Source organism: Meriones unguiculatus, chromosome 9, assembly GCF_030254825.1.
Source record: "Meriones unguiculatus strain TT.TT164.6M chromosome 9, Bangor_MerUng_6.1, whole genome shotgun sequence".
Classification (NCBI taxonomy): Eukaryota; Metazoa; Chordata; class Mammalia; order Rodentia; family Muridae; genus Meriones; species Meriones unguiculatus.
In genome coordinates, this window is record NC_083357.1 from 86,444,291 (window position 1) to 86,470,568 (window position 26,278).

The window sequence follows — 26,278 nt, forward strand, 5'->3', positions numbered from 1 at the left end:
AGGACCTCACCTATCAGTGGACTAGGGTAGGGGCATAAATGGAAAAGATGGAGGGAGGATAGAACTGGGAGGACATGAGAGAGGGGGCTACAGCTGGGATACAAAGTGAATAAATTGTAATAAATAATAATAATGTTAATAAATATGCACTGAAAAAATCTATTTTAGTTCATTTTATTATCAAATATATCTATACCTGAGTATCTCTTATCTAAAATGTTTATACTAGATGTTTTTAGTGTTAGATATTGATGGGTCATAAAATATTTTCTTATATGATGAAATATATTTAGAATGAGAGCCAAACTTAAACCCCAAAATGTGGTATATTACATGTTAAACATCCTGAAGGTGCTATTACCCAGTGTGTTCAGTGCACCTAAATGCTGAGTATCACATGAGGTCAAGAATGGAATGTTCCACCACGCCCACCCTCCAGAGTTTTTCATTCTCATGTAATACAAACTTCAAAATTCGGGATCATGGTTTTTTTTTGTTTTTTGTTTGTTTGTTTGTTTGTTTTGTTTTGTTTTTATCCTTTACAGTTAGCTACATTATGTTTCCTTTGGCAAATTTCCTTTTGAAGATTCTGTTATATCTTTGTAATTTTTAAAGTCTCTTCATATTTAATCTATACTGCTTTGCTTTTGTTTCAGTCACATATACAGCAATGGAACATTTGTTCACTTTACAAATTTTCATTTAGTAGTCAGAAAATATACAAACTATACCATGCATTTTTCTTTATCTAGTCATCTACCTGACATTTCAATATATTTAGCTTTGTACTGTTCTCTGAGGACAAAGTTATTGCTCCCTGATTAGGCTTTCTAAGTTCTTATGGTAAGCTCTCAGTTTATCTCTGTGGGTATTAATGATTTTGTAAACTCAAAAGCACTGTAACTTTCAAAATAACATCAGGACCAATTCCCACTAAGTCATTTAAGCTTAAGGTGTGCTTTCAGAAATCACAGTGCTACTTTGCTATGGGTTGTGGAGTAACAGATAATGGCTTTTGCATACTACTCACTTAGTTTTGGACGCTTTTATCGCTGTGTATAACCTTTGAACACATTCTGTTTACCGTTGCTCACAGCTTCTCCATAAGCTGACTAATAAATGCTCAGCTTCTCTCTACATGTGGGAAACTGTATCTCTGTTGGTCTTTGTTTGGAATTGCTTTCCTGTACTGCCTTTTCTTGAAAACACTTTCTTATCCCATTAATGTCGCAGTTGACTCTCTGCCCTACATGATGAAATGTGAGCAAAAATAGCAAAAGAATACTTTACAACAAGAGCATCAAGAGCTAACAGGCCCTCCGGCAATTTCCCACCATCTGAAACACTGGTGTAGTTAATGCTGCTTCATTAGAAGTGAACTAGAGATAACAGGACAGAACTATGGCAAATTTGCTTAAGTTACACTACTGATACTTCAACCCTTGTCATAGGAAGCTATAATAATTACTATTATTTATTTGTCCAACATAATCTCACTGATTCTGACAGCCATATTTGACTTCTCAATCTGAGTATAACTGATCCATAAACTACATGTCCAACCATTATAATACATCATACCAATTCATCAGAACCTAGTTGTGCAAGGTAAATCATCCTCAGCTCTGTGACTACAGAAGTCATTTGAGGTTGATCCTTTTGTATACATCATTAACATAGTTAAAAAATTCCCACACTGAAGAGCATCTTACACTTGGTGAAAGTTCATTCAAATACCTCAGGTTTATCTGTCCCACCTTGAGTTCTACTTCAACACACACCTTCAGGAACAACAGGTGACATGTTTCTGGCATCAGTTCTCAACATGCTTCTGTTCTTCCATGAGTTCTCATCTGAACCATTACATATCCATATGCATATATAATTATTTATTATACATCAAGAAGAAGAATTTCAGTAACTTTAATCTGTTCTGTAAGACAGCCTTTATTTGCTTGATTTATTGTTGTCTCCAAAGTCTTTTTTCTGCTAACCTAGACCTAGTCCTGAAAGCTTCTAGCCTCCATACAATCTAACCTAGCCCTAGAATATATTCAGCCTCTGAGACATACTGCTTAATAAGCTCACCCTTTCTAGTTCTTAGTGATCTCTGATTAGCTGGTTCAACTCAGCTGTTCTGGCTCAAAATCCTCTCTCAGGTTACTGATTCGATTTGGCATCTCTCTTGGTTTCTGACTGACTCCCTCTGCTTGGCCTCAGACGAAGTCTAACAATCTGTTCTAATCTTCTGGTTCCTTCTCATTCAATGCCTCATTCTGCCCTTATCTGTTTCTAGCTTGTTCTTTCCGTAGCCTATCTCTCTAGATCTCTTAGTAAAATTGTCCCTGAATTCCATTGCTTGTGCCTGTCAATTCACTCCCTCAAGTGAACTGCCAGAATACAACTGACTAGAACTCAGAGATCTGCCTGCCTCTGTCTTCTGTGGGCTGGGATTAAGGGCATGTACCACCAAGACTTCACTTAAGCTTTTCTTTACCTGAAACTTGCTCTATATTTGGGTGGCCTTGAATTTAGAAATCTACTTGCCTCTGTCTCCTGGGATTGAAGGCATGCCTTCATTCCAACCAGATTACACAGACTTAAAAGGTCTTTGGGTATGATCTCTTCATAGAGCAGCCATGTTCTGAATTAAAACTCCTCTCAACAAATTTATTTGAGGAAAATAGTGTAAAGATTATTTTGGACAAATTTTGAGATATAATTCATGCTTTTCTTCACAAAAGTTCTAATTTTAGCATAATGTATTTTTGAAGAAAACAGAGGTCCTATTGTATAGACAAGAAAATAATTAAATGGTTAAATTAATACATGAATGATTCTGGTTTGCTGAATTGTTTATATAAATAAAATTAAATATGGAGATCTACAAAAGGGCAGAGGTTTACAGGAACCTGTGTATAACTGAAATGCAACATAATAAAAGCCATATCTGATGGTTAGGTGTACATTATGCAATGTGATAAACCTAAAGAGCTCAAATGACACATAACTTAAATCCGATATAATAATCCAGCCACAGATGATAATTAATTTTATTAACTTTATTGGATTTTTAATTACCAAGAAGAAACTCTCAGTTTATCATTATTATAAATAACATGTGTGCTGTTCAGGGAGTTTTCTCCTATGCCAATGAGATTTAGGCTCTTCCCCCACTTTTTTTCTAACTGATTTAGAGTATCTGGTTTTATGTTGAGGTCTTTGATCTACTTGGACTTTAGTTTTATGCAGGGTGATAAATATGGGTCTATTTTCATTTTTCTGCATGTAGACATCCAGTTGGACTAGCACCATTTGTTGAAGATGCTATCTTTTTTTCCATTGAATGGTTTTGGCTGCTTTGTCAAAAATCAAGTATTCATTGGTGTGTAGGTTTATTTCTGGGTCTTCTATGTGGTTCCTCCTTTCTGTTTCTATGCCAATACCATGTGGTTTTTATTACTATTGCTCTGTAGTACAGCTTGAGGTCAGGAATGGAGATACCTTCAGATGATCTGTTGTTGTACAGGATCATTTTGGAGATTCTGGGTTTTTTGTTTCTCCGTGTGAAGCTGAGAATTTTTCTTTGAAGGTCTGTAAAGAATTGTTTCACAATTGCTAAAGTGAAACTGTGTCTTTTGGTTATTATTACACTGCTCACTAAACTGAATCCTGAAGCTTCTGGTAAACAACATTGTAGTCTGCACATCTTTCAGTTTTACTTTTTAAATGTAAGTTTAAAAAAGATGTTTATTTTAGAAACTGTGTGGTTCCATTTAGAATAATGTTTTTTAATCCTATACATGGAGGGAACAGGAGCTCCACAAGGAGAGCAACAGAGCCAAAAAATTTGGCCACAGGGGTCTTTTTTGAGACTGATACTATGAACAAGGACCATGCATGGAGATAACTTAGAACCCCTGCAGAGAAGTAGCCCATGGCAGCTCAGTGTCCAAGAAGGTTCCCCAATAATAGGACCAGGGACTGTCTCTGACATGAACTCATGGGCTGGCTCTTTGATCACCTCCACCTGAGGGGCAGCAGCCTTCCCAGTCCACAGAGGAAGACAATGCAGCCAGTCCTGATGAGATCTGATAGACTATGGTCAGATAGAATGGAAGGAGAACCTCCACTATCATTGAACTGGGGGAGGGGCATAGGAGAAGGAGAGGGAGGGGGAGTGGGATTGGGAGGGGTTGGGGGTTGGGGAGGGGGCTACAATACAAAGTGAATAAAGTGTAATTAATATTTTTTTAAAAAATGCATAAAAACATGTTTTTTTTAGAAACAGTGTGGTTCCATTTAGAATAATGTTTTTTAATCCTGTACATATTTGCTTTAGTGGCAACATATTTTCCTTTTATTAGTATTGATTCATATATATATATATATACATATATATATATATATATCACTGTAGGAGTGTGTAAGTATAGATGAGTATATATGTATCTTTATCTCTATTTCTTGATCTCTCTGTTACTTGCTCTCATGTATGTGTAGTTATGTCTTAGTCTATACAAATAGGGGTGTGTGTGTGTGTGTGTGTGTGTATAGATATCACCATTTTTTCATCCATTTTTCTAGTGATGGACAATGAGTTGATTGCATAATGTGGTAATTGTAAATAGTGTTACTATTGACACAGAGCTTCAGACACCTCTTTGACTAACACGTAACAGGTATTTTAGATAAAGATCAACAAATTTCATAAACACCTCACATACTGTAATTCTGGTTTCATTTTTTTTTCAGGAATTTCCATCATATTTACCAAAATATCTATATAACTGTAACTTCCAGACAAGAATATATGTGTTTTTTTTAATTTTAAGTGATACTCTAACTATCAAAAGTCAAATTTCAAGTGATTCAATAAATATGTTTCTCATGAATAGAAAAACACACACAAATACATAACATAACATATAGAGTGTTGAAAATATATAATGTAATGAACAGTGTAGACCGCATTAGCTATTTTGTGGATTCTTCCTTATTCTTCCTTTAATGCTTTTTCTTCAACCCTTTAAGCCCCCTAAACACTAGAGAAGAGAGAGAGAGAAAAAAAAAGAATAGAGAGGAAAGGAAAGAGATCCCTGGATAAAGACAAGGGTCAGAAAGGGAGCAACAGTTTCATTAGATGAGTTCCTGGTGATTAGTGGCACAAGCTCTTTGGGGCAAGTTTGATCTTTCCCATCAGGCTATCCAATTTCTTCTTGTTGTTGTTGCTTTGCTCATGACCACTTAATAAACCACAACCAACAACAACAAGAAATAAACCAATCCACCCTGCCTCCTCAAGGCCTAGTATTTATACAGCCTCTAATAAGTTTCCAGAATTCCAGTATCACAAAATTGCAGAAATTGTCTGTAGCTGGCATATTCATACCCCTGCCAGAGCAGAAGGCAAGTCATTGTCAGCTGCTGTATGAAGCAGCCCATAGGATTAAATGAAAACATTCTTATAATATTTCTGCTTTTTTAATTTAATTGTATTTTTTAGTATTAGTTACATTTTATTAACTCTGTATCCCAGCTGTATCCTGCTTTCTTACTCCATCCCAATCCCACCTTCCCTCCCTCATCTCCACTGTGCCCATTTCCAAGTACACTGATTGGGGAGGTCCTCCTCCCTTTTCATTTGTCCCTGTTTTATCAGGTATCTTCAGGACTGGCTGCAAAGTCCTCCTCTATGGCCTAGCTTTGTCACTACATAAAGGAGCAAATTTTCACAAAAAAATTCACTAGTGTATATTTTATCAGAATAAAAAAACAAAGAAATATAATTGTGAAAGATTCATGTTTCTGTATGTACATCTGCAGACACATAAAATTTATAACATATATTTATTTTTCATAGTTAAAAGGTCATATCTATAATCTATTTTATTTTCAATAATATGCACTGAAATTTTCTTTTATAGATACAGTCATGTATATTTATTTTATGCTTATTTATGTTTTGTTAATACAACATATTTTTATAATAGCCCAATGTTTGTTGTTTCTTGTGGGAAATTCAAACACTTTATTTTAACCTTTTTGGACATTTGTATCCTAAGTAGAAATTTATGAAAGTTTTCTCCATGAAAATTCTTACAAATTAATAATGTATGATACACTCGGGTAGCTAAGTGATAAAAAGGTTGTGAGGATTGACAGGATTGGTGGCATCTCAAGCTAGCAATAAGTAATCAGAGTTCTAAACACAAAGGAATGGAAGATCTATCCCCCAATAACTGTTACGGAAAAATGTATATTAATAGTCACATAAATATCATAACAGTAACTGGTTTCTCTCCCTATAACTAATACTCACTTATTAATAAATGTTTGCCTATTACATGCCTGGATTTTGCCTTTACAAGCAATTTTGTTCAATATATTTTAAGCACTCTTGATTGCTTAGGGAAAAAGTCTTGAAAAGAAGGGCTTCTTTTGTTAATCTTTTGTGCTGAAGTCTCAGGCATTCTTTCCATTTCTGAAGCATTGGCGTGATAAATGAGGCATCAGAATGAAGACAAAGCAGATGTGAAAATATACATTCATTATAGTATTCAAGGCTTAGAACACATTTAAGAATTTTGAAAAACTGTGTTATTTAAAATCTTTTCTGACTTCTAACTTTATTCTGCATGTGATTCTTACTATAAAAATTTCTGGAGAAAATGCATCCAAATCATGCCCTATAATTATTATAACCTCTCTATTTCAAGTTTATTTTATGTTACATTTATAAATTTTGTGAGGAGACTTTAGGTAAAATATATATGTGTAATGAAAATTATGAATTATATAACTTGCCTTGTTCTTTTTTAACTACAAACACATTTCTAATTAAAATATGAAACAATTATTAATAGATTTAGAATTTTTAGAAACATGCTAAACACTTTTATTTTGGATAATAAGAACAAATCAGTCTTGACTTATTTATTACAATGAAGTTATTATTTTACTCTAATAGGGTTTTAAAGCAAAAAGAAGACATTAATTGATATTTCAAATATGCACACATTGTCATATTACTATGTTTATACTTTTACCTGAAATTGCTATTATTTCATATTTATATCTAAATATTTTCTTATTAGCATATCTCAGCTCATAATTATTATATCCAGATAGCCTATATTTATATTGCTAGGCTAAGGTAAAAGGAGTTCAAACAAATTTTTAAAATATATATATAATTTATCATGTATACAAACTGGCATGTATATAATTGCTAATACTATTGGTTTCTACCTTAATTTCTAAATAAACCTTCTGTTTTTATATAGGGTCACCGTGATGAATATATCCTGTTTTGTATTAAAGAGAGGTATGTGACGCTGTTCCTGTGGAGACATGAACAAATATCTACTTGCTCTAGATAGGGAACCAACTGCAGAAAAAAGAAAATGTGCCACCACATGCCAGCTTGGTAAACCAGTGACTTTTACTGTTGTTACTTTTAGGAGAATGGGTGAAAGTCTTATTCAAAAGAGTGGAAATGACTCAAAGATAGCAACATCACCAAAAGTCTGCCCAGCTTTGGCGAAGGATCAGGAAAGTCAGATGCTTAAAGATTAAATCACGACTGGACTCGTAGGCCACTTTACAGATGGGAGGCTGCCTTTGTCGATCAGTTCAATTGGTTTGACCCTCTTCCAGGCAGGTCAGCTGGTCTAGGTCTTTCAGGAAGTTTAGCTAGTGTATCTTCTCAAGACAATTAGGGTGATCTGAACCTCTTCAAATTTGGACTTCTTTGATGTGTCTTTCAATAGTAATTATTGTTGCATTGGCATCTAAAGAAGTAAGGACCTGAAGAACGGAGTGTAGTAAAACTGAAAGTTAAGGCATTCTAAAACTTATTTCACATTGGAGACCATAACGGACTTTGACATTCTAATTTGTATGTTATCTATGACTCTGAAATACTGTAAGTCATGATCAACAGAAAAATTAATATATGAAATATAAAGAAGGCTTATATGCCTTAAAGCCTTTACTGTGAAAACTTGATTTCTTCTCACACCTCTGCCAAGTTATCCTCAGATCATCTGGGTGACATTTGACAGTGTGGCATGCTTGATTCTCCTCAGTTTCATTTGCATTGTAGAAAGATGGTGTTTTGTACTGTGATCTGAAATTAAAGCGGCAATCTTTTTCTGTTTTTTTGATCACTCAAAATGTCAGGATAATGTTGGACCCAAAATTAATGGCTATTAGTGTCCTTTGGAAAATGACTAAAGATCTGAACTAATCCTCCAACAATCTTAACTCTCAAGTTATCCTCTACAATCTCTGCCCCATTGTTTCTATATAGAACATGAAGGCTGAGATTCTCAAATTCAGTATTAAAATGATCTGTTTATGGGGCTGAATAGTTGTCCCAGTGACTAAAAGCATTTTTGTTTGTTTTCACAAAGAACCTGGGTTGGAATCGAGGACCCACACAAAGGCTCATCATTCTTTGGGAACTTGCCATGCATGTGTTGCACAGACAAAACAAATATGTTCAGGCAAAACACTCAATGAATAAAATCAATCAAAAACTTAATAAATAGAATCAATTTATGTCTTCCATATGCTCTACCAGGAAGTAGAAAATGGGTTATAAGGTAAAAAAAATATGAGACACAATGTTTTGTTATCCATATCAAAGCCATTCTTTCTATTCCTGAAAGATGTGTTTAGCAATCTTGGAGAATAAAATCTGATTTATCACAGAATTTACACTTATTATCAATCTGAACAAACACTATATCAACATTACTCAAATAGTCTACATTCTAGTATAAGCAAACTTTAACCAGCTTCCAGAAATTATGTTGTGATGCTAAAATGTCCAGATTCTTTTATCATTGATTGTACAGTGATAGTTGGGATGTGTAATCTTGCTTTACCCCAAATAAGAAGAATGAATATAGGATACAGAAAAAAATTAAGTCATTGTTTGTTTAAAAATTCTGCACATATTTGTGCATATACATATATGTCCACAAATGTGTATCATGCTAAATCACATACACATAAAAAGAGAGAAAGAAGGAGGGAGAAAGAGAAAAAAAAAAGCTGAGTGGAAAATAAGCATTATGAATCTTTTATGTAGAGGTATTATAAATTTTTCAAAAGCCACAAACAAAATGTGTATAAATTTCATAAACTTGTTATAAATATGGTGAAAACATGAAAATGCCCTTCTATGTTCTAATGACAGTTTATCTTGATAAAAACAGAGTGACTTCTGTTCATGATTTTCAACATAGATAAATAGTGTGTCCTCCCATTCTCCTTTATTGGTGATGGTGTTTCTGACCTTTTGCATCGTATATCCATCACAAGATGAAAGCCCATTAGCTAAGCTCACATCAGAATCTGTACTCCTCAATCCAAGTACACATTGTTATGTATATCAAAAGTAAAAAGACATATTGTGCGTGTGTGTGTGCGTGTGTGTGTGTGAGAGAGAGAGAGAGAGAGGGAGAGAGAGAGAGAGAAAGAGAGAAACTCATTATCATTAAGATTACTTCCAGAAAATTTTGGATCATTTGAAAGGTTTGCTATGCAATGCACAATCTCCTTTAACTTCCATTGTAATCCCAACTCAGAAATGTCATTTGCTTGGCACACTGAAGGATACTACATATGAATTTTTGTTTCTGTTAACAAATATAATTATTCTGCATGTGTTTTTTCTTACTATTTGACTTTATAAAAGATCACAAGTTCAGTTATAATAAAACAAAAGTTAATTCCAAAGTCTATGTTTATTTTATATGAAGGATAGTAGCTTTTGATTACATATGAAAACTAGACGTAAGAGTTTGGAGGACACAGGCTCCAGTCCAGTTAATCTGATCTTATACTGAGCCAAGTACAATACCCAGTGTGATGCTTTCTGATAGATTTTGATTAACTGTACTTGGCTTTCTCTACATCATTTCAGTCCACATGCTCATTTACAAAAATAGACTGAATTCCTCCAAACCAGTGGCATGCCTATCTGAAGTAAGGATTTTTCTTATTTACCACCTCCACAATCCACTGTTTGCCCATGCTGCCTTAATGGAATCACAGAAATGTTTTCTCCTGCTGCAAGCTGTGTTAGTGTCTGTTGACTCCGCTTTTATTTTCATTTTGACATTTATTCCAGAAATAAATGCATTATCCTTCGGATATAAAAGTAGGAATGAAAATCATACTGAATTTCACCTGGTATCCACTTCAGCTTTGGTGAAAAGCACATCTGAGCCACGGGAATCAGGATCCTGTTCCTAACTACCACAAGAAAGATGATCCCATAACCTTTTCAAATCTCTCCTCAACTTATTGAACTTATTGTCATCTTTCACTGGAGGTTAGAATTATCTGCTCCTACTCTGTGAAAACAGGAAATAAATTTGTTTTGTCATTAGACTGTTGTTCTTTATTAAGGTTATGGAACTATTATCATATAGTCTGTTAATTTTTCTTTTCTTGTCTTTATTTAGGCCATTGATATGTGATAGGACTAAAGTAAAACTGCAATTTCTATTAAGAGAAATAAAATGGAGAAAAATCAATTCAATAAGGACAAATAAAAATTAGAGTTTGAGTGGATGATTAGATGAAAAATCAAATAACATAAATTGGCTTTGAATAGCAATTGATGTTGTCCTCATTTGATGTGTTTCATGATTATAATATTCTCAGAGAACCTTCAGACATTGCAGAAATTGCCTTAAAGCTACTCATCTTTATTTTACCAAATAAGTACAGTTTATTTTAACTTTTACATCTACCTTAGAACTTACAATGAGTCCATATGCATATCAATGGAGTTTGCTCAGTGGGTAAGACGCTAACCATGCAAGTTCTAAGAGCTGAGTTCAGTTTCTTGAACCCCTATGAAAAAGCTTGATGCATGGAGGAAATTCAAAGCAGAAAATTAGCCCAGACATTTAGGGCTGCAGAAAGAAACAGACAAACAAAAACAAAAACCACAACAACTACAAAAATGAGACAATGTCAAATGGTAAAAAGTAAGAACAAACTTTGAAAAGTTGTTCTCTGAGAAGACCATGATATACTTGTTCCTGATCTTTCTCTCTCTCTCCCTGTTTTTGTCTCTGTCTCCCACATACACAAAATTATTTTTAAAAATTTTGCAATGGAAATTAGTATTGCTGGAGTAATCCTCCACAACAATCCGAGTCCTGTGTTTTCTATTATTATTTTTTTAGTATCATATAAGCACACGTCTCTTTTTCCTGAAACTGCCATAGGTATCTAATGTAGGTAGCTCCATACATTCCCTTGGATACTCTAAAACTGTTTTTTAAATTTTCTTTAGATTTGCCTTTTGTGTCATCATTTACCATGTATAAGTTACAGTGTAATTTCATAACTTCTAAATCTCACACAATAATCAGTGGTTCACTAGATACGTTCCACAATTAGATATACAAAATATTATAAATTTGGGCAGAGTTCAGGGAATCTTATGAAAGAAATGGGAGATAGAAAGACCTGGAGGGTACAGGAGCTCCGCAAGGAGAGTTCCAGAACCAAAAAATCTGGGCCCAGGGGTCTTTTCTGAGAATGATACTCCAAAAAAGGACCATGCATGGAGATAATTTAGGACACCTGCACAGAAGTAGTCCATGGCAGTTCAGTATCCAAATGAGTGTCCTAGTAAGGGGAACAGGGGCTGTCTCTGACATGAACTCAGTATCTGGCTCTTTGATCACCTCCTCCTAAGGGGCGAGCAGCTTTACCAGGCTACAGAGGAAGACAATGCAGCCAGTCCTGATGAGACCTGATTGACTAGGGTCAGAGGAAAGGGGAGGAGGACCTCCCCTATCAGTGGACTTGGGGAGGAGCATGGGAAGAGAAGAGAGAGTGAGGGTGTGATTGAGAGGGGGCAAAGAAGGGGGCTACATCTGGGATAAAAAGTGAATAAATTGTAATAAATAAAAAATAAAAAATAAAGGAAAAAAAAAGACTGGATGATTGGGAGTTCTAGCCTTTCTATTAATTAGCTCTTTACTGCTGGACAACACAGTCGCTATCAAGTAAGCCAATCTAATAAATCCCCTTGCAGTATAAAAAATACGGGGCCGTCTTCAACATACTTTATCAAAATCTATCTTCAATATATGTCATCCTCTTGTCCATTTATGTTAACTATTTTTAATTAAATTTTTATTTTTAATATTAGTTGTTTTTTTTTTAACTTTGTATACGAGCTGTACTCTGCTCCCTCATTCCCTTTCAATCTCACCCTCCTTCCCTCATCTCCTCCCTTGCCCCAACCCCCGGGCTTCAACTGGGTTCCTAAGGGGGAGATTGGAAGGAATGCGGGAGGGGAAGAACAAGAAGCACAAGAAATGAAGGCCAAGTCTGTTCGTCTGATCAAAGCCTTGTTTATTAAAAATTTTTACCCAACTTATATAGGGAGAAGACAGGAAAGGGGGGGAAGGTTAATTTACTGCTGCAGGAGATAGGAGGAGTGCTTCCATGGGTTAAATATTGCACCTGCAAGATACCATAAGGATGTTTTTCTTCAGCTATCTCACGGATGCTCTAAAACTAACAGACGGATGTCCTCACAATCTATCACCCATGATTTCAGGACCTGGGTAACTCTTCAACTAAATAGCTTTACGTCTCCACTAAATGACCTTTGCTCACTACTTGGCTTTCGCTTCAGTAAATAGCTCTGTCTCCACTAAATAGCTTTGGCTCACCATTTGACTTTGGCTTCAGTAGATAGCTTTGGCTCCCGGCACTCCCTGCCCCTTTCCAAGTCCACTGATAAGGGGATGTTCTCCTCCCCTTCCATCTGATGCTAGTTTATCAGGTATCTTCAGGACTGGCTGCAAAGTCCTCCTCTGTGGCCTAGCAAGGCTGCTCCTCCCTCGTGGAATGGGGAAGGTCAAAGAGCCCTCCATTCAGTACATGTCAGAAATTGTCCCTGTTCCCCTTACTAGGGAACCCACTTGGATACTGTGAACTATTGATCAGTGATAGTTCAGTCTGAAAAGCAATGTTCTGTCATTGAAAAAAAAAAAGAAGAAGCACATGAAGTCATAGAGGTCTAAGGTTCAATATTATCTATGAAGTTCTCATGCTTTGTTATCTAACAGGGATGCTATTAAGATATGATTGATCATAGGTATTCAAATCATTAGTCAGGAAATCCACTGACAAATTCCTACTAGTAGTAAAAATAGAAATGAGGTTAGGATGATCATGATATGAAGAAGCAAAATATTTTTTTTTTCCTGAGGAGTAAAAATGTTAGAATAGTTGTTTTTAAGACACGGTCCTGTTTATGGAAATGTGATTAGAGGAAGATGGAAAATTTTTGGAGAGAGCAGTTTGAAATTGAAAAGGAAGGTCTAAAAATATAGAATCACAAACCTTACACTAGCTGAGGTATATGTAATATAATAGCTCAGGATGAAATTCAGGTTTCTGAATTTGCATAATTTATAATCATACTTGTATTAATTATAAAATAACATGCATTATAATTTATAATCATATTTTGACTTCAGCTGATGATGAAACAACCAATGTTTTCTTTTTAAGTCATTATATATTATTTTATTTGTTTATTAATTACGGTTTATTCACTTTGTATCCCACAGTTTCCTCCTTCCCTCCCAAACACATCCTCCCTCCCTATTCTCCACCCATACCCCTCCCCCAGTCCACTTATAGGGGCACACTTCCTCCCTTTTTTCTGATCCCAGTGTATCAGGTCTCATCAGAAGTGGCTGAATTGTCTTCCTCTGTGGCCTGGTAAGGCTGCACCCCCTCTGAGGGGAAGATAATCAAAGAGCAAGCCAATCAGTTCATGTCAGAGACAGTCCTTGTTCCCATTACTATTGAACCCACTTGGACACTGAAATTTCATGGGCTACATCTGTGCAGGGGTTCTAGGTTATCTCCATTAATGGTCCTTGGTTGGGGTATCAGTCTCAGAAAAGACCCCTGTGTCCAGATTTTTTGGTCTGTTGCTCTCCTTGTGGAGCTCCTGTCCTCTCCAGGTCTTACTATTTCTCACTTCTTTCATAAGATTCCCTGCACTCTGCCCAAAGTTTAACTATAAGTCTGAGTATCTGCTTTGATACCCTGAAGGGTAGAGACTTTCAGAGGCCCTCTGTGGTAGGCTCCTGTCCTATTTTCTCCCTTTTCTGATGTCTACCCTTTTTGCCTTTCTGAATGAGGATTGAGCATCTTACCCAGAGTCTTCCTTTTTGATTGGCTTTTTTAGGTGTATAGATTTTAGTATGTTTATCCTATATTATATGACTAATATCCACTTATGAGTGAGTACATACCCAGTGTGTCTTTCTGAGTCTTGAATACCTCACTCAGGGTGCTCTTTTCCAGTTCCCACCATTTGCTTGCAAATTTCATGATTGACTTATTTTTAGTTGCTGAGTAGTATTCCATTATGTAAAGGTACCACAATTTCTGTATCCATTCCCCAACTGAGTGGTATCTGGGTGTTTCCAGCTTCTGGTTATTACAAATAAGGTTACAACAAAGGGGATACAGAGCTAAACAGAGAATTCTCTGTAGAGGAATATGGAATGGCAGAGAAACGCTTAAAGAAATGCTCAACATCCTTAGTCATCAGGGAAATGCAAATCAAAACGACCCTGAGATTTCACTTTACATCCATCAGGATGGCTAAGATAAAAAACTCAAGTGACAACACACGCTGGAGAGGATGTGGAGAAAGTGGACCCCTCCTCTATTGCTGGTGAGAATGTATAGTTGTACAACCACTTTAGAAATCAATCTGGCACTTTCTCAGGCAGAAAAATTTCTACCTAAAAATCCAGCCATACCACTCCTAGGCATATATCCAAAAGTTGCTCAAGTATATAAGGCATTAAATTTTTTAATTAGGATTTTATTTTTACTTTTTATACCTTGGTGGTTTGCCTGCATGTATGTCTGTGTGAGGGTGATAGACAGCCTGGACTGAGAGTTACATAAAGTTTTGAGTTACACTGTGAGTGCAGCAAGTTGAAGCCAGGTCCTCTGGAAGAGAGGCTAGTATTCTTAAATGCTGATCCACTTCTCCAGTCCTCAGTGTTTTCTTTTCATTAATACTTGGGACTATTTTCTCTTCTTCTTCTCTCCTTTCCCCTCCTCTCTCTCCCTTTTTTCCTCTTCCCTTCTTTCTTGGGTTCTCTTCCCATATTTGTGTATCTCTGTGTGTCTCTCTGTCTCTGTCTTTCTCTCTCTTACTTACTCTTTTTTGCTTGATTTCTCTCTCTCTCTCTCTCTTTCTGTGCCTATATCTGTCTTCCTCTCCTCTATGACATATGGAAATTGAACATCAGACAATATCAAGGACCTTTAACCTCTTAGGTTTGTTGGCTCAAATTGTCTCTCTAGTTATTTGATTTTTGTCCAGCAAAATATTCTGCTTGTATAATCTGAAAGGGCAGTTTGTCACTACAAACGTGCATATTAAGAATAAAACCTCAGAATCATTACAATGAAAAAGAATAAATATGTAAGGATCTACTGTTGTGAAATATACAACAAAAGTCATTATCTGCTCATTTGAATTCAAATTAAATATTCTGCTTTTAAATAGTTAAACTAAATTAATTTTAGCTTTTATTGAATTTTACTAGAAAATGTGGTGTTTGCTCACTCATGCAGTATAGTTTAACATGTGCATTTTATTCAATTAGATTCCTTAGTGTAAATTCTCTCACAATTCTTAAGTTTGGGTAATTTGATAAAGATCATTTTGAAAGCAAAGGTCTGGCCGTTTACAAACTGTTGCATGTTACAGCTGTTAGAAGTCATAATAAAATCTGAATATTAATTTTTTAAATTAATTTTTTACTTTTTATACTAATTACAGTTTATTCATTTTGTATCCCAGCTGTAGCCCCTTCTTCATTCCCTCCCAATCCGACCCTACCTCCATCATTTCCTCTGCCCCTTTCCAAGTCCAAGTCCCCTTCCCTCTGACCCTAGCTTACCAGGTCTCATCAGGAATGGCTGTATTGTCCTCCTCCGTGGCCTGGTAAGGCTGCTCCCCCAACAAAAGGAGGTGATCAAAGAGCCAGGCACTGAGTTCATGTCTGAGACAGCCTCTGTTACCCTTTCTAGGGTACCCACTTGGAGACCAAGTTGCCATGGGCTACATCTGAGCAGGTGTTCTAAGTTATCTCCATGCATGTTCCTTGGGTGGAATATCAGTCTCAGAAAAGACATCTTTGCCCATAATTTTTGGTTCTGTTGCTCTCTTTGTGGAGCTCCAGTGTTTCTAGATCTTACTATTTCCCCCTTCTTTCCTAAGATTTCCTGCACTCTGCCTAAAGTAGTTTGGTTATGAGTCTCAGCATCTGCTTTGATACACTGCTGAGTAGAGTCTTTCAGAGGCCCTCTGTGGGAGGCTACTGACCTATTTTCTGTTTCTGCCTTCTTCCAATGTCCATCTCATTTCTCTTTCTGAGTGAGGATTAATCATCTTACCCAGGGTCCTCCTTCTTGCTTAGGTTCTTTAGGTTTACAGATTTTATCATGTTTATCCTATATTATTGATCTAGTATCCACTTATAATTGAGTATGTACCATGTATGTCTTTCTGCTTCTGGGATACCTCACTCAGAATGATCTTTTCTAGATTCCACCATTTGCCTGAAATTTTCATGATTTCCTTGTTTCTAATTGCTGAGTAGTATTCCATTTTGTAAATGTACCACAATTTCTGTATCCATTTCTCTGATGAGGGACATCTGGGTTGTTTTCAGGTTCTAGCTATTATGAATAAAGCTTATGTGAGCAAATGTTGAGCAAATTTTCATATTGTGTACTTGAGCATATTTTGGATATATGCCTAGGAGTGTTAAAACTGGATCTTGAGGAAGCACTAATTGTCTAAAAAAGCACCAGATTGATTTCAAAGTGGTTGTTTATGGTTATACTCCCACCAGCAATGGAGGAGGGTTCCTTTTCTCCACATGCTCCCCAGAATGCATTGCCACTTGAGTTTTTTCCTTAGCCATTCTGATTGATGTAAGGTGAAATATCAGCCTACAGACTGGGAAAGGATCTTCACCAACCCTATATCTGACAGAGGTCTAATATCCAGAATTTATAAAGAACTAAAGAAGTTAAAAAGCAACAAATCAAGTAATCCAATTAAAAAGTGGGGTACAGAGCTAAACAGAGATTTCTCTGTAAAAGAATATAGAGTGACAGAGAAACACTTATAAAATTGCTCAAAGTCCTTAGTCATCAGGGAAGTGCAAATCAAAACAAACCTGAATATTAATTTCAAACCATTGTTTGCATATATCCATCTTCTAACTTCAAGCTTGATTTATGCATCTATGTTTTTACCTTCAGGATCAGGTAACAGAAAAGCCAGCATTTCCTGTGCATTAGTGTAGTAGGTGTTGATGTGAAGTAGCTGTTTACAAGCATGTCATTGATTGATTGATTGATTGATTCGTTGGTTATGGATAGAAAATTTAATCCAGTACTGTTGATAGATCTATATATTTCTTGTGGTTAGTCTCATTTGTTCAATAATATCTTAAGATCCAAAGAAGAAACTTTACTGGGTCTTCTAAGGCTATAAACTAATTTTTTCTCAGTTAAGTTATTTTGAAACCTCCATTGAAGGTAAAAATCCATATTTAGTCATATTTTAATGAAAGATATATTTATTGTGACTTTTCAAACAAAATATTTCTTTTGTTGAAAATAGGTATTTTTCTCATACAATATATCCTGACTTCAGTTTCCCCTCCCCCTACTCCTTCCAGTTCCTCCCCATCTTCTCTCCCATCAGGATCCACTCTGTTTCTGTCTTTCATTAGAAAAGCACTCATGTATTTAATAAGTAAGAATATGTATGGCTAATGATGTGCTGTGACATCTATCAGAATTCTACAGTCTTTGTGCAGCTGTTACACAAGCAAGCTATACCTTGTGTGTCAGTCTCTTCAAGTATTTAAATCCTTTGTCTTCTCTAATTGTTTCAGCATAAAGGACTATCAGCACATTGACAATATGTACATAAGCATAAACTATTCTCTCACAGATGCATGCATTGTGTATGAATATTTACTTGAAGAAAAATCTGTAAAAAATACTCACTTTCTATATGAAAATTTATGATTTCTAGATATTAAATGAATGTACTAATAGTGCGATGAAATGTTTTTATAAACTCATTTGTTCTTAAAAATTATATTACATAAACAAAATTATATTCTTATTGAATTGTTTACATTTTATTGTGATAGTCAAGCACTGGTATTGATGGTGAATTTTATAATTGTTACATACATATATTCATGAATTTTTATTCTTATTATCAAACAGATCTCTGTGAAATTAAAATTATCAAGCTATTACATAAAATGACTCAACCAAGTCTAAGAGGTAACAAGAGAGAAAACAACAACAACAAAACTACACACACGTACTGACACACAAAGACTCTAGCCTATGATGACATGATTCTACTACTATGTACAGGACTTGAAGGTACACACCATAAAAGAAAACATGTGGCAGAATAAAAGTGGTCAGTTAATGGTAGAGGGGAAGCCAAAGGCTCCACAAACAAACTGCACAATTCTGTATTTCCTGCATCTCTTGTGACAGCCTTATAACTATCCTAATATTTTAGCTCGGCAAACACCATGAAATTATGAATTCATCAATGGATTGATCAATTGTGCAGCTCAGAATTCTCATGATATAATTTTCATTTATTGCCCATATCCAACATTGTCAAATTTTTATCACATAGTCTTCTCAGGATGAATTACACCTTTTATATTTGCCAATGTTATGGATCCCAGTCAGGTTTTTTTTTTTTTTTTTTTTTTTTTTCATGTGTTCTACAAGTAAGTGGCCAAAGAAGCTTTGGCCTTATACCATTTCCCCTAAAGTAGAAAACTTGATGAATCTCTGCTAAGGGGATATGAGAGAATTATTTTCTGGGATTGATTTAATGACTAACATGGATTTGTAGTCAGGTTATATATCATAATTAATTGCTATGCATATTTTAACTTAATTCTGTTCCTGCATCGACTTACAGTTTTAGCCATTACTGCTAAGCTTTACTAGCACACACGTTAAAATCACCTTTAATCTCTTTTGATAACTTAGGTAACACTATAAAACTTAACAGTTAATAAGTGGATAAGAACATAAATTAATTAAATGATCTAATTAACTCCATTAAGCTATGTTAAAGTAATAAACGATGCTGCTGTTGAAGTCTACATGTGTTTACCCAGTGAACTGCTGCCACTGATGAAAAATCTGTGTTTAGCTATCAATCATTTTACTTCCCAGACTGGAATAAAAAGTAAACAACTTAACAAATGCAAAGGTTATTAAGGTTGCTAATCTTTCACTTGAGTGAATAAAGTATTAGATTATTTTATTACAGGTTTGATGGATCCACACTGTATTTATAGATGTAATAAAGAATGGAATGGTACAAGAACTCTAGTATGGAAATCAGAGTGTTTATAGTCTATGTTAAATTATATATTAATATGAAAATTTAATGTACACTCTTTTTGAATTACTTGACCCTATTCCATTCTGAAAAAAATAAAACAAAACAAAAAGACAAGAAAAAAAAAAAACTATGAGATTGAAAGTTAACAATTGTTTATTGTTTTTGTGCTCGTTTCCCTGGTGTTGGGTTAAATTTCAAATGTGCCACATTGAAACAGAGCCTTTAAAATGAATAGGATGTTATCCCACAGGTTATGTTGTTAGGTGATTCAAGGATATCTCTTTGGAGCTACTCTCTACCTGCCTTTCTCGTTGTTCAGGGACTATTATTAGTGTAGGTAAGTCACCATTCATTGCTCACAGCAAAAGGAAGGAGAATGAAGCTTCTGGCGGTATATTTAAAAGTTTGTTGACTAATTTAAACTACAGTAGTAGTTTTAAAATAAACTACTGGAGTTATCTACTGAGTAGATTATAAAACCCTCAGTTGTGGTGAATATAATTATTTTTTATGAACAGAGTAGCTGATTTTTTTTATTCATTCATTTCAGTGCTTTCTGTGCTGTGACTTTATTTTCAAGGCCATGACTAACCAGAATGAGGATTAATGGTCCCTAGTAAGTAGAGCAGAGACTTTCTCTGGCATGAACTCAATGGTAGGCTCTGACCACCTCCTCTTGGAGGGGAGGGGGTGCAGCCTTGCCAGTCTACAGAGGAAGACAATGCAACCAGTCCTGATGATACCTGATAGACTAGGATCAAATAGAAGGGGCAGAGGACATCCCCCATTAGTGGACTAGGGGAGAAACACAGGGGGAGAAGAGGGACAGAGGGTGGGATTGGAACGAGACAAAGGGGGGGCACAGCAGGATACAAATTGAATAAATTGTAGTAAGTAATAATAATAATAAAAAAAGTCAAAAAAGAAAAGAAAAAACGGTGACCTATAGGTATGACTGTGACCTAGCATCGGACTTTTCTGTGTCTTCTGAAAAACTACTAACAAGATATATAGCATGTACATAATCAAACCAAGTCACTCCTAAATTTTAGGAGAGTCATTATGAATCTTTATTAGGTGTCTCTGCAGATGGATAATTTGGAGCTTCTATAAAGCAAATCTGTGACTTCATAGTCTTGTAGTTTACAAGTCTGGAAAGGGTTAATTGAATTCTTTGCTTGAAAATAGATGTGGTAGAATCTCATCCCTTCATGACAGATTGGAAGTCTTTAGGTAATCCAGAATAATTTCTACATATTAAATCTGTAATGCAATTATACCTATCAACACCCTTTCTTGAGTTTTGACATAGAAAATTACATATTTATAGGTTTCCAAAATTAAGATGTGGATATACTTTGTTTGAACATTCTATTTTAACTTCAAAGAAGTTTTGAGCCAAGTGGTTTAAGAAGGGAGACTTTGTTCAGTGCCACTGTTATACTCAATAGCTCACTGGAACTGAACTCAGCTTTTCTGAAACAAGGGGAAAGAAAATTTTCATATATATATATATATATATATATATATATTTAATTTTTGTAGCTTACATGTCACTTGTTTGTTGTTAGATTATGTTAACAGAAGTGTATTAGAGGATATTAGTAGGGTGATTGTCACTACATTTTAGTGCTTAATTGTTCCTTAATTGTTATTGAGGTACCTTTCTGTCTTCCTACAAGGACTAGTATATTTTCTATTTTATGTCCTTGCATAGTTCATTTCAAAGGTACAACTCCCAGATTCTTGAAAAAACAAAACAAAAACAAAACAACAACAACAAACAACATTGCTTGTCAGAATTGAAATAGATTTGTATTTCCAAATACAATTGATTTGTATTTGGACATGATTTGTATTTCCAAATAAGACGTAGAAAATATAATTTTAAGTTTGCTAAAAATGAATATTTTAAGATTCTGGAGGTCAAAACTTAGAAATTTAGAAAAGAAAGCTCACTAAATTTAGTCTACTTCAGGGCATACTAGGGTTGTCTAAGTCACTATCTCAGAGACTTAGGAGGTTTCACAGCAGTAGACACACAAAGTCAAATAGAATATGAAAAGTGCATGCTGTGAGTCAGTGAAAGTCATAGCAAAGAAGATAAATGATATTAAGTAAAATAGACAAGCAGATAGAAGTAGGTAGAAATCTGGGTCTTTGACCCTGGAAGCTTTATTTTTTTTTTTCTTGTATTTCACAAAGTTTTGGAACTTTACAAAAGAGATGTCTTTCTTTTTTTTAACATATGTATTCATGACAGTACTTGATACTATAAGGATCTAAGGATAACTCTGTCTTTAAACGTGTGGGATAGTGTGTGTGTGTGTGTGTGTGTGTGTGTGTGTGTGTGTGTAGCTCACGATCATTGGGTTATGTGTGAAAGGTGATAATTTTTCACCTTAAATATTTTTCTTTATTTATGTTAACCTCCATCATCCAGTTTCAGATAAAAACAAAACACTTTTACTTGGGTAGTACTTCCTTTTAACTAGCCTAAAACACAAGAAAACACTAAGTATAGAAAAGAACAAATGTAGGATTCCTAACAAACCATTAATAAATGTGATTCAGTTCTTCATTCAAATGTAAATAGAATTAGATTTGCCCTTTCGTAGATGCCCTCTTAGTCTGTTGCTGATTTGCTGCCTTCTGCTTCGCTTTGAAATGTTTTCCTGCCCCAAATCTTTCCTCTCAACATACTACCCCTGCATGTATCCTTCAGAGCATTTATCATACCCTTTATTGATCTTTACTCCTTATCTCTTACCAGGATGGTTTTGTTTCTTTAACACCACAGCTTAACAGACAAAATTTGCATCTAATTCATTTCTAAATTCTTAAGGGAAAGCATGGTGACATGCACAAAATAGAAATATGTGCTTATGTAAATGATGGCATGGATTCATAGATATGATTTAGATTTTCCTTTCCTTCAGTCTCAGATCACTATGGTATCCTAAAAGGTCCAGTAGCCAAAGGCATATCTAGTATATCCAAAGGCATAGAAAAAAAAAGCAATTTACACCTCACAACAAACTTAATTTTATTTAAAAACTGTTCTATATGGAACAGCAAAGTGAATTTATTTCATTCTCATAAGCCATCTGAAACATAACTTTTTTTTTCTGAAAATGTAATTCTGTATAGATGCCAAGGTAAATAACACTTGGCTCATGCAGACATCACAGTTTTTATTTCTCTTTTCTATTTATTACCAAAATGGTCACTCTGTTTCATTTAAGCTCTTGGTAGGGTCATTCAGCTCTTACCTGTGACGCTTTCATTTCCTGCTGTCGGAAATGAAACATCTCTCCCACCTATAACTGACAAGATGCACATTCCTGCTGGGATTGATTTCTTTCATCATGCTCTTTCTTATGCCCTTATCTTCCTTTTCCCTTCTCCCTTCAACCCAGTGATAAGGTTTCTATATGTGGTTCTTTTGCTCAGCTTCTTTTGTTTTTGTCTTTCATTTATCAGTTTCCAGATTCTTAGTTGGTATATTTTACCTAATTGTCTCTCCATTTATCTGAGTTTGTAAGCTTGTTTTTTGTTTTTTGTTTTTTTACTCTTAACAGGTTCTCCCCACATTTTAAAATGTACTCTGTTCCTTTCTGTGTTGGTATTAGTATTTAATATTAGATTAGTGGTTTTATTTGTCTTTTTATATATCTTGGCAAGTTTGCTGTCTTAACTCCTTGTTCCAATAGAGTCACCTTTATTTTATTTTATTTTTTTACATTTATTAACTTAAGCTTTCTGTGAATATATATCATGGAATATATGAATATACTCATAGAATATGTATTTACTTATTTTTCATATTTACTTATTTAAGCCTTCTCTGTATGTCTACATAAAACAGTATTATTCTTCGCCTTAATGTGGTAACTACAGAAGCTCTCTTACTCTCATATACTTTATTCATCAACATTTTTTTCATTTTTGTATAAAGATTTTAAGGTAACTTGAAAATTTTCTATTAAAAGCTATGCAAAAGGGTCATTGTTTCCATGGCTAGCTATTCTACTTAAAAATAAACAAGTAAAAGGGATTGTAAGTGTATGTTACATTATCATGCTACAATTGCAAGTAAATGCATGTTACATTTAATACACAAGAAAATCATGCGACGAATAAGTTATTCAGTGTCTTACAAGGAAAGTAAACACGACCCAGTCAGAACATGATCCAGTGTAGCTTTGTTCCTAAATAGCAATGATGCTTTCTGTGCTTCCTTATAATCTACAGTGAAAAACATAGTAATTCACCCAACCCCTGCTTTTCTCACTGATTTCCTCATCAGCTGTACACTATGACCTGGTGTTCACTTAGAATACTAGTGTAATTCTCTAATTATGTAAATCAGTGGAGTGTTTCCGGGGAAATGTGAGTCATCACTTGCGTTTACTCAGGCAAGGTGCCAAGCAAGAATGCAGTGTGAACTACTATGCTGGAAACACCCTGTAGTTACAGGAAGCCTGCTGAACTGTGAATCCTACTTAGAAAACAAAATAGTCAATTTTAATAAAAGCTCAAAAGTTACAGAACCCTCAGTTTGGATCATTGAAAGCTACCTCATACTAACTTTAATGTGTTTTATAATGTATTACTCATGTATCCAAAAGTTAATAAATACTGCTGCCAAATAAAATATGGATAGACATTAAGTGTTAAAACATTCCAGTGTTTTTGATGTTTTAATATAAGGAAATCATTCACCCATAACCCTAGAGCTCAAAAAATTTAGCATAAATCAACAAGTAATAATTTGGGTAAAAATTACTAGATTTTCAGATATTTTAAACAAACATTATATCTGACATGGAATAGAAAAATCTTTATATTTTGTGTTTTATACTGACTGCCATCGAAAAACACTAGCTGGCACACATAAAAGCCAAAAAAACCCTAATTTTAAGATTGTTTTAAACAGAAAGAGATTCATCCAAGAGTTAAGCTCAGTAAATCTCAATCCATAAACTCAGATTTTGTGAATTAATTAATATTATTCTAATTAATAAATACATATTTAATAAAATAATAAGATTAATTAATAATAAAGATGACTCCAACATTTCTTTGTAGAAATGACTATGTTTTTTTAATAGATAAAATATCTTAATCTTTTAAATATCACTTCAAAAAATTCATATGTTTAAACTTCCTGGACTCACTTAATGTCAATGGAAATCTTACTGCTCTAGCAGAGTGAAATGAAAATATTTGTTGTGTTATGAATGTGCTTAACTCCGGTATGTAGCCATGTTCACCGAAGATGTTACACCCTTTTCATGCGTTACAATGTAGTAGCATGGCTGTCTTAACATTGAACCAGAAATATTAGGGTTCTCAATCTTGATTTCTATTAGTTTCACTTTTGCTTTCTCCACCTTCTCCAAATTGCCAAGCATAATTCTGTCAGTGTTTTCAGACTGTAATAAAATACAGAAGATAAAGGGAGTCATATATCTCCTGCAGTTATTTTCCACCACCAATTCAAAGTCTTTCAAGTAAGAATAAAATACTACTTGAAAGAAGAATTAGGATAATACATATTATGGATTATTATAACTATTCCTCTTTGAGTTTACCAAAAGCACAGCATGAGGCAGGTCTTCAGGGCCATAAATTTGCTTTGGGAGATAAAACAAAAAGAAGCTATACGGAAATGAAACAGGCAGCATCAGAAAGAGATGGAAAAAAATGTTATATAATGGGAGATACAATTCATATCCATAGGCCCTCTGAATATCTACAGGGAGTCCCCTTGATCCACTGTTTTGACAGACAAAGCTGGTAAAACTTATGATATGCTCCACTCACTTTTACTATCATTACTGGCAATAGGTTTTCCTTGTCTTTCATTGAACTAAGGAGGATTAGAAGAGCTATACACTAGAGATTTGAGAGTGATTCTAGTAGTGTTTGAGATTTCATCATCAACAACCATAGGCTTCCTGTGTCTGTGGATGCAATAATTCAAGGACCATGACCTTAAAAAGATTGTGCCCACACATATGTTGACATTCAAATCTTCTCTCTGTCTATGTTCTCATGACTCACATTAAATAAAGCTGCTTTATCACTAACTTTTCCATTTCTTGAATGCCTGAATACAATATATATTGTAATGAATATATATATTAATTAATTCAGTGGCTGGCTCTTTGAACACCTCTCCCTGACGCGGAAGGTGAGGCAACACTACCAAGCCACAGAGGAAGACAATGCAGCCAGTCCTGATGAGACCTGATATGCTTAGGGACCAATGGAAGGGGAGGAGGACTTCCTCTATCAGTGGACTAGGGGAGTGGCATGGGAGAAGATGAGGGAGGGAGAGATTGGGAGAAGACAAGGGAGGAGGCTACAGTGAGAGAGCAAAGGATTAAAAATTAGTTTTTTGAGTTATTGGTTTAAAGTTTAAAGCACAAGCCTGAGAAAAGGCCAGATAGGTGGAGACATGTTCAGCTACCAATGCAGAGGAACCAACCTTACTGCATCCTTTTTCTGCCCTCTAGAAATATAGTTGCTAGGAAACTAGCCCAGATAGCCCCTCTCCCCTAGGACAGCCAGACAAGGAAACCAGACAGTTAATGGTTTGGGGCGTTCCTATAGCCAGTCAGTTCAAAATGTAACATTCCTTTTCTGTTTCAACCAATAGACACTTGCCAGGCAAGAATTCCCCTGCTTTGGACATACTGAGAGGGACTGGAATCTTTAAATCAACCACTTACCCTGAGCACCAGGCTTTCTGCTCTCAAC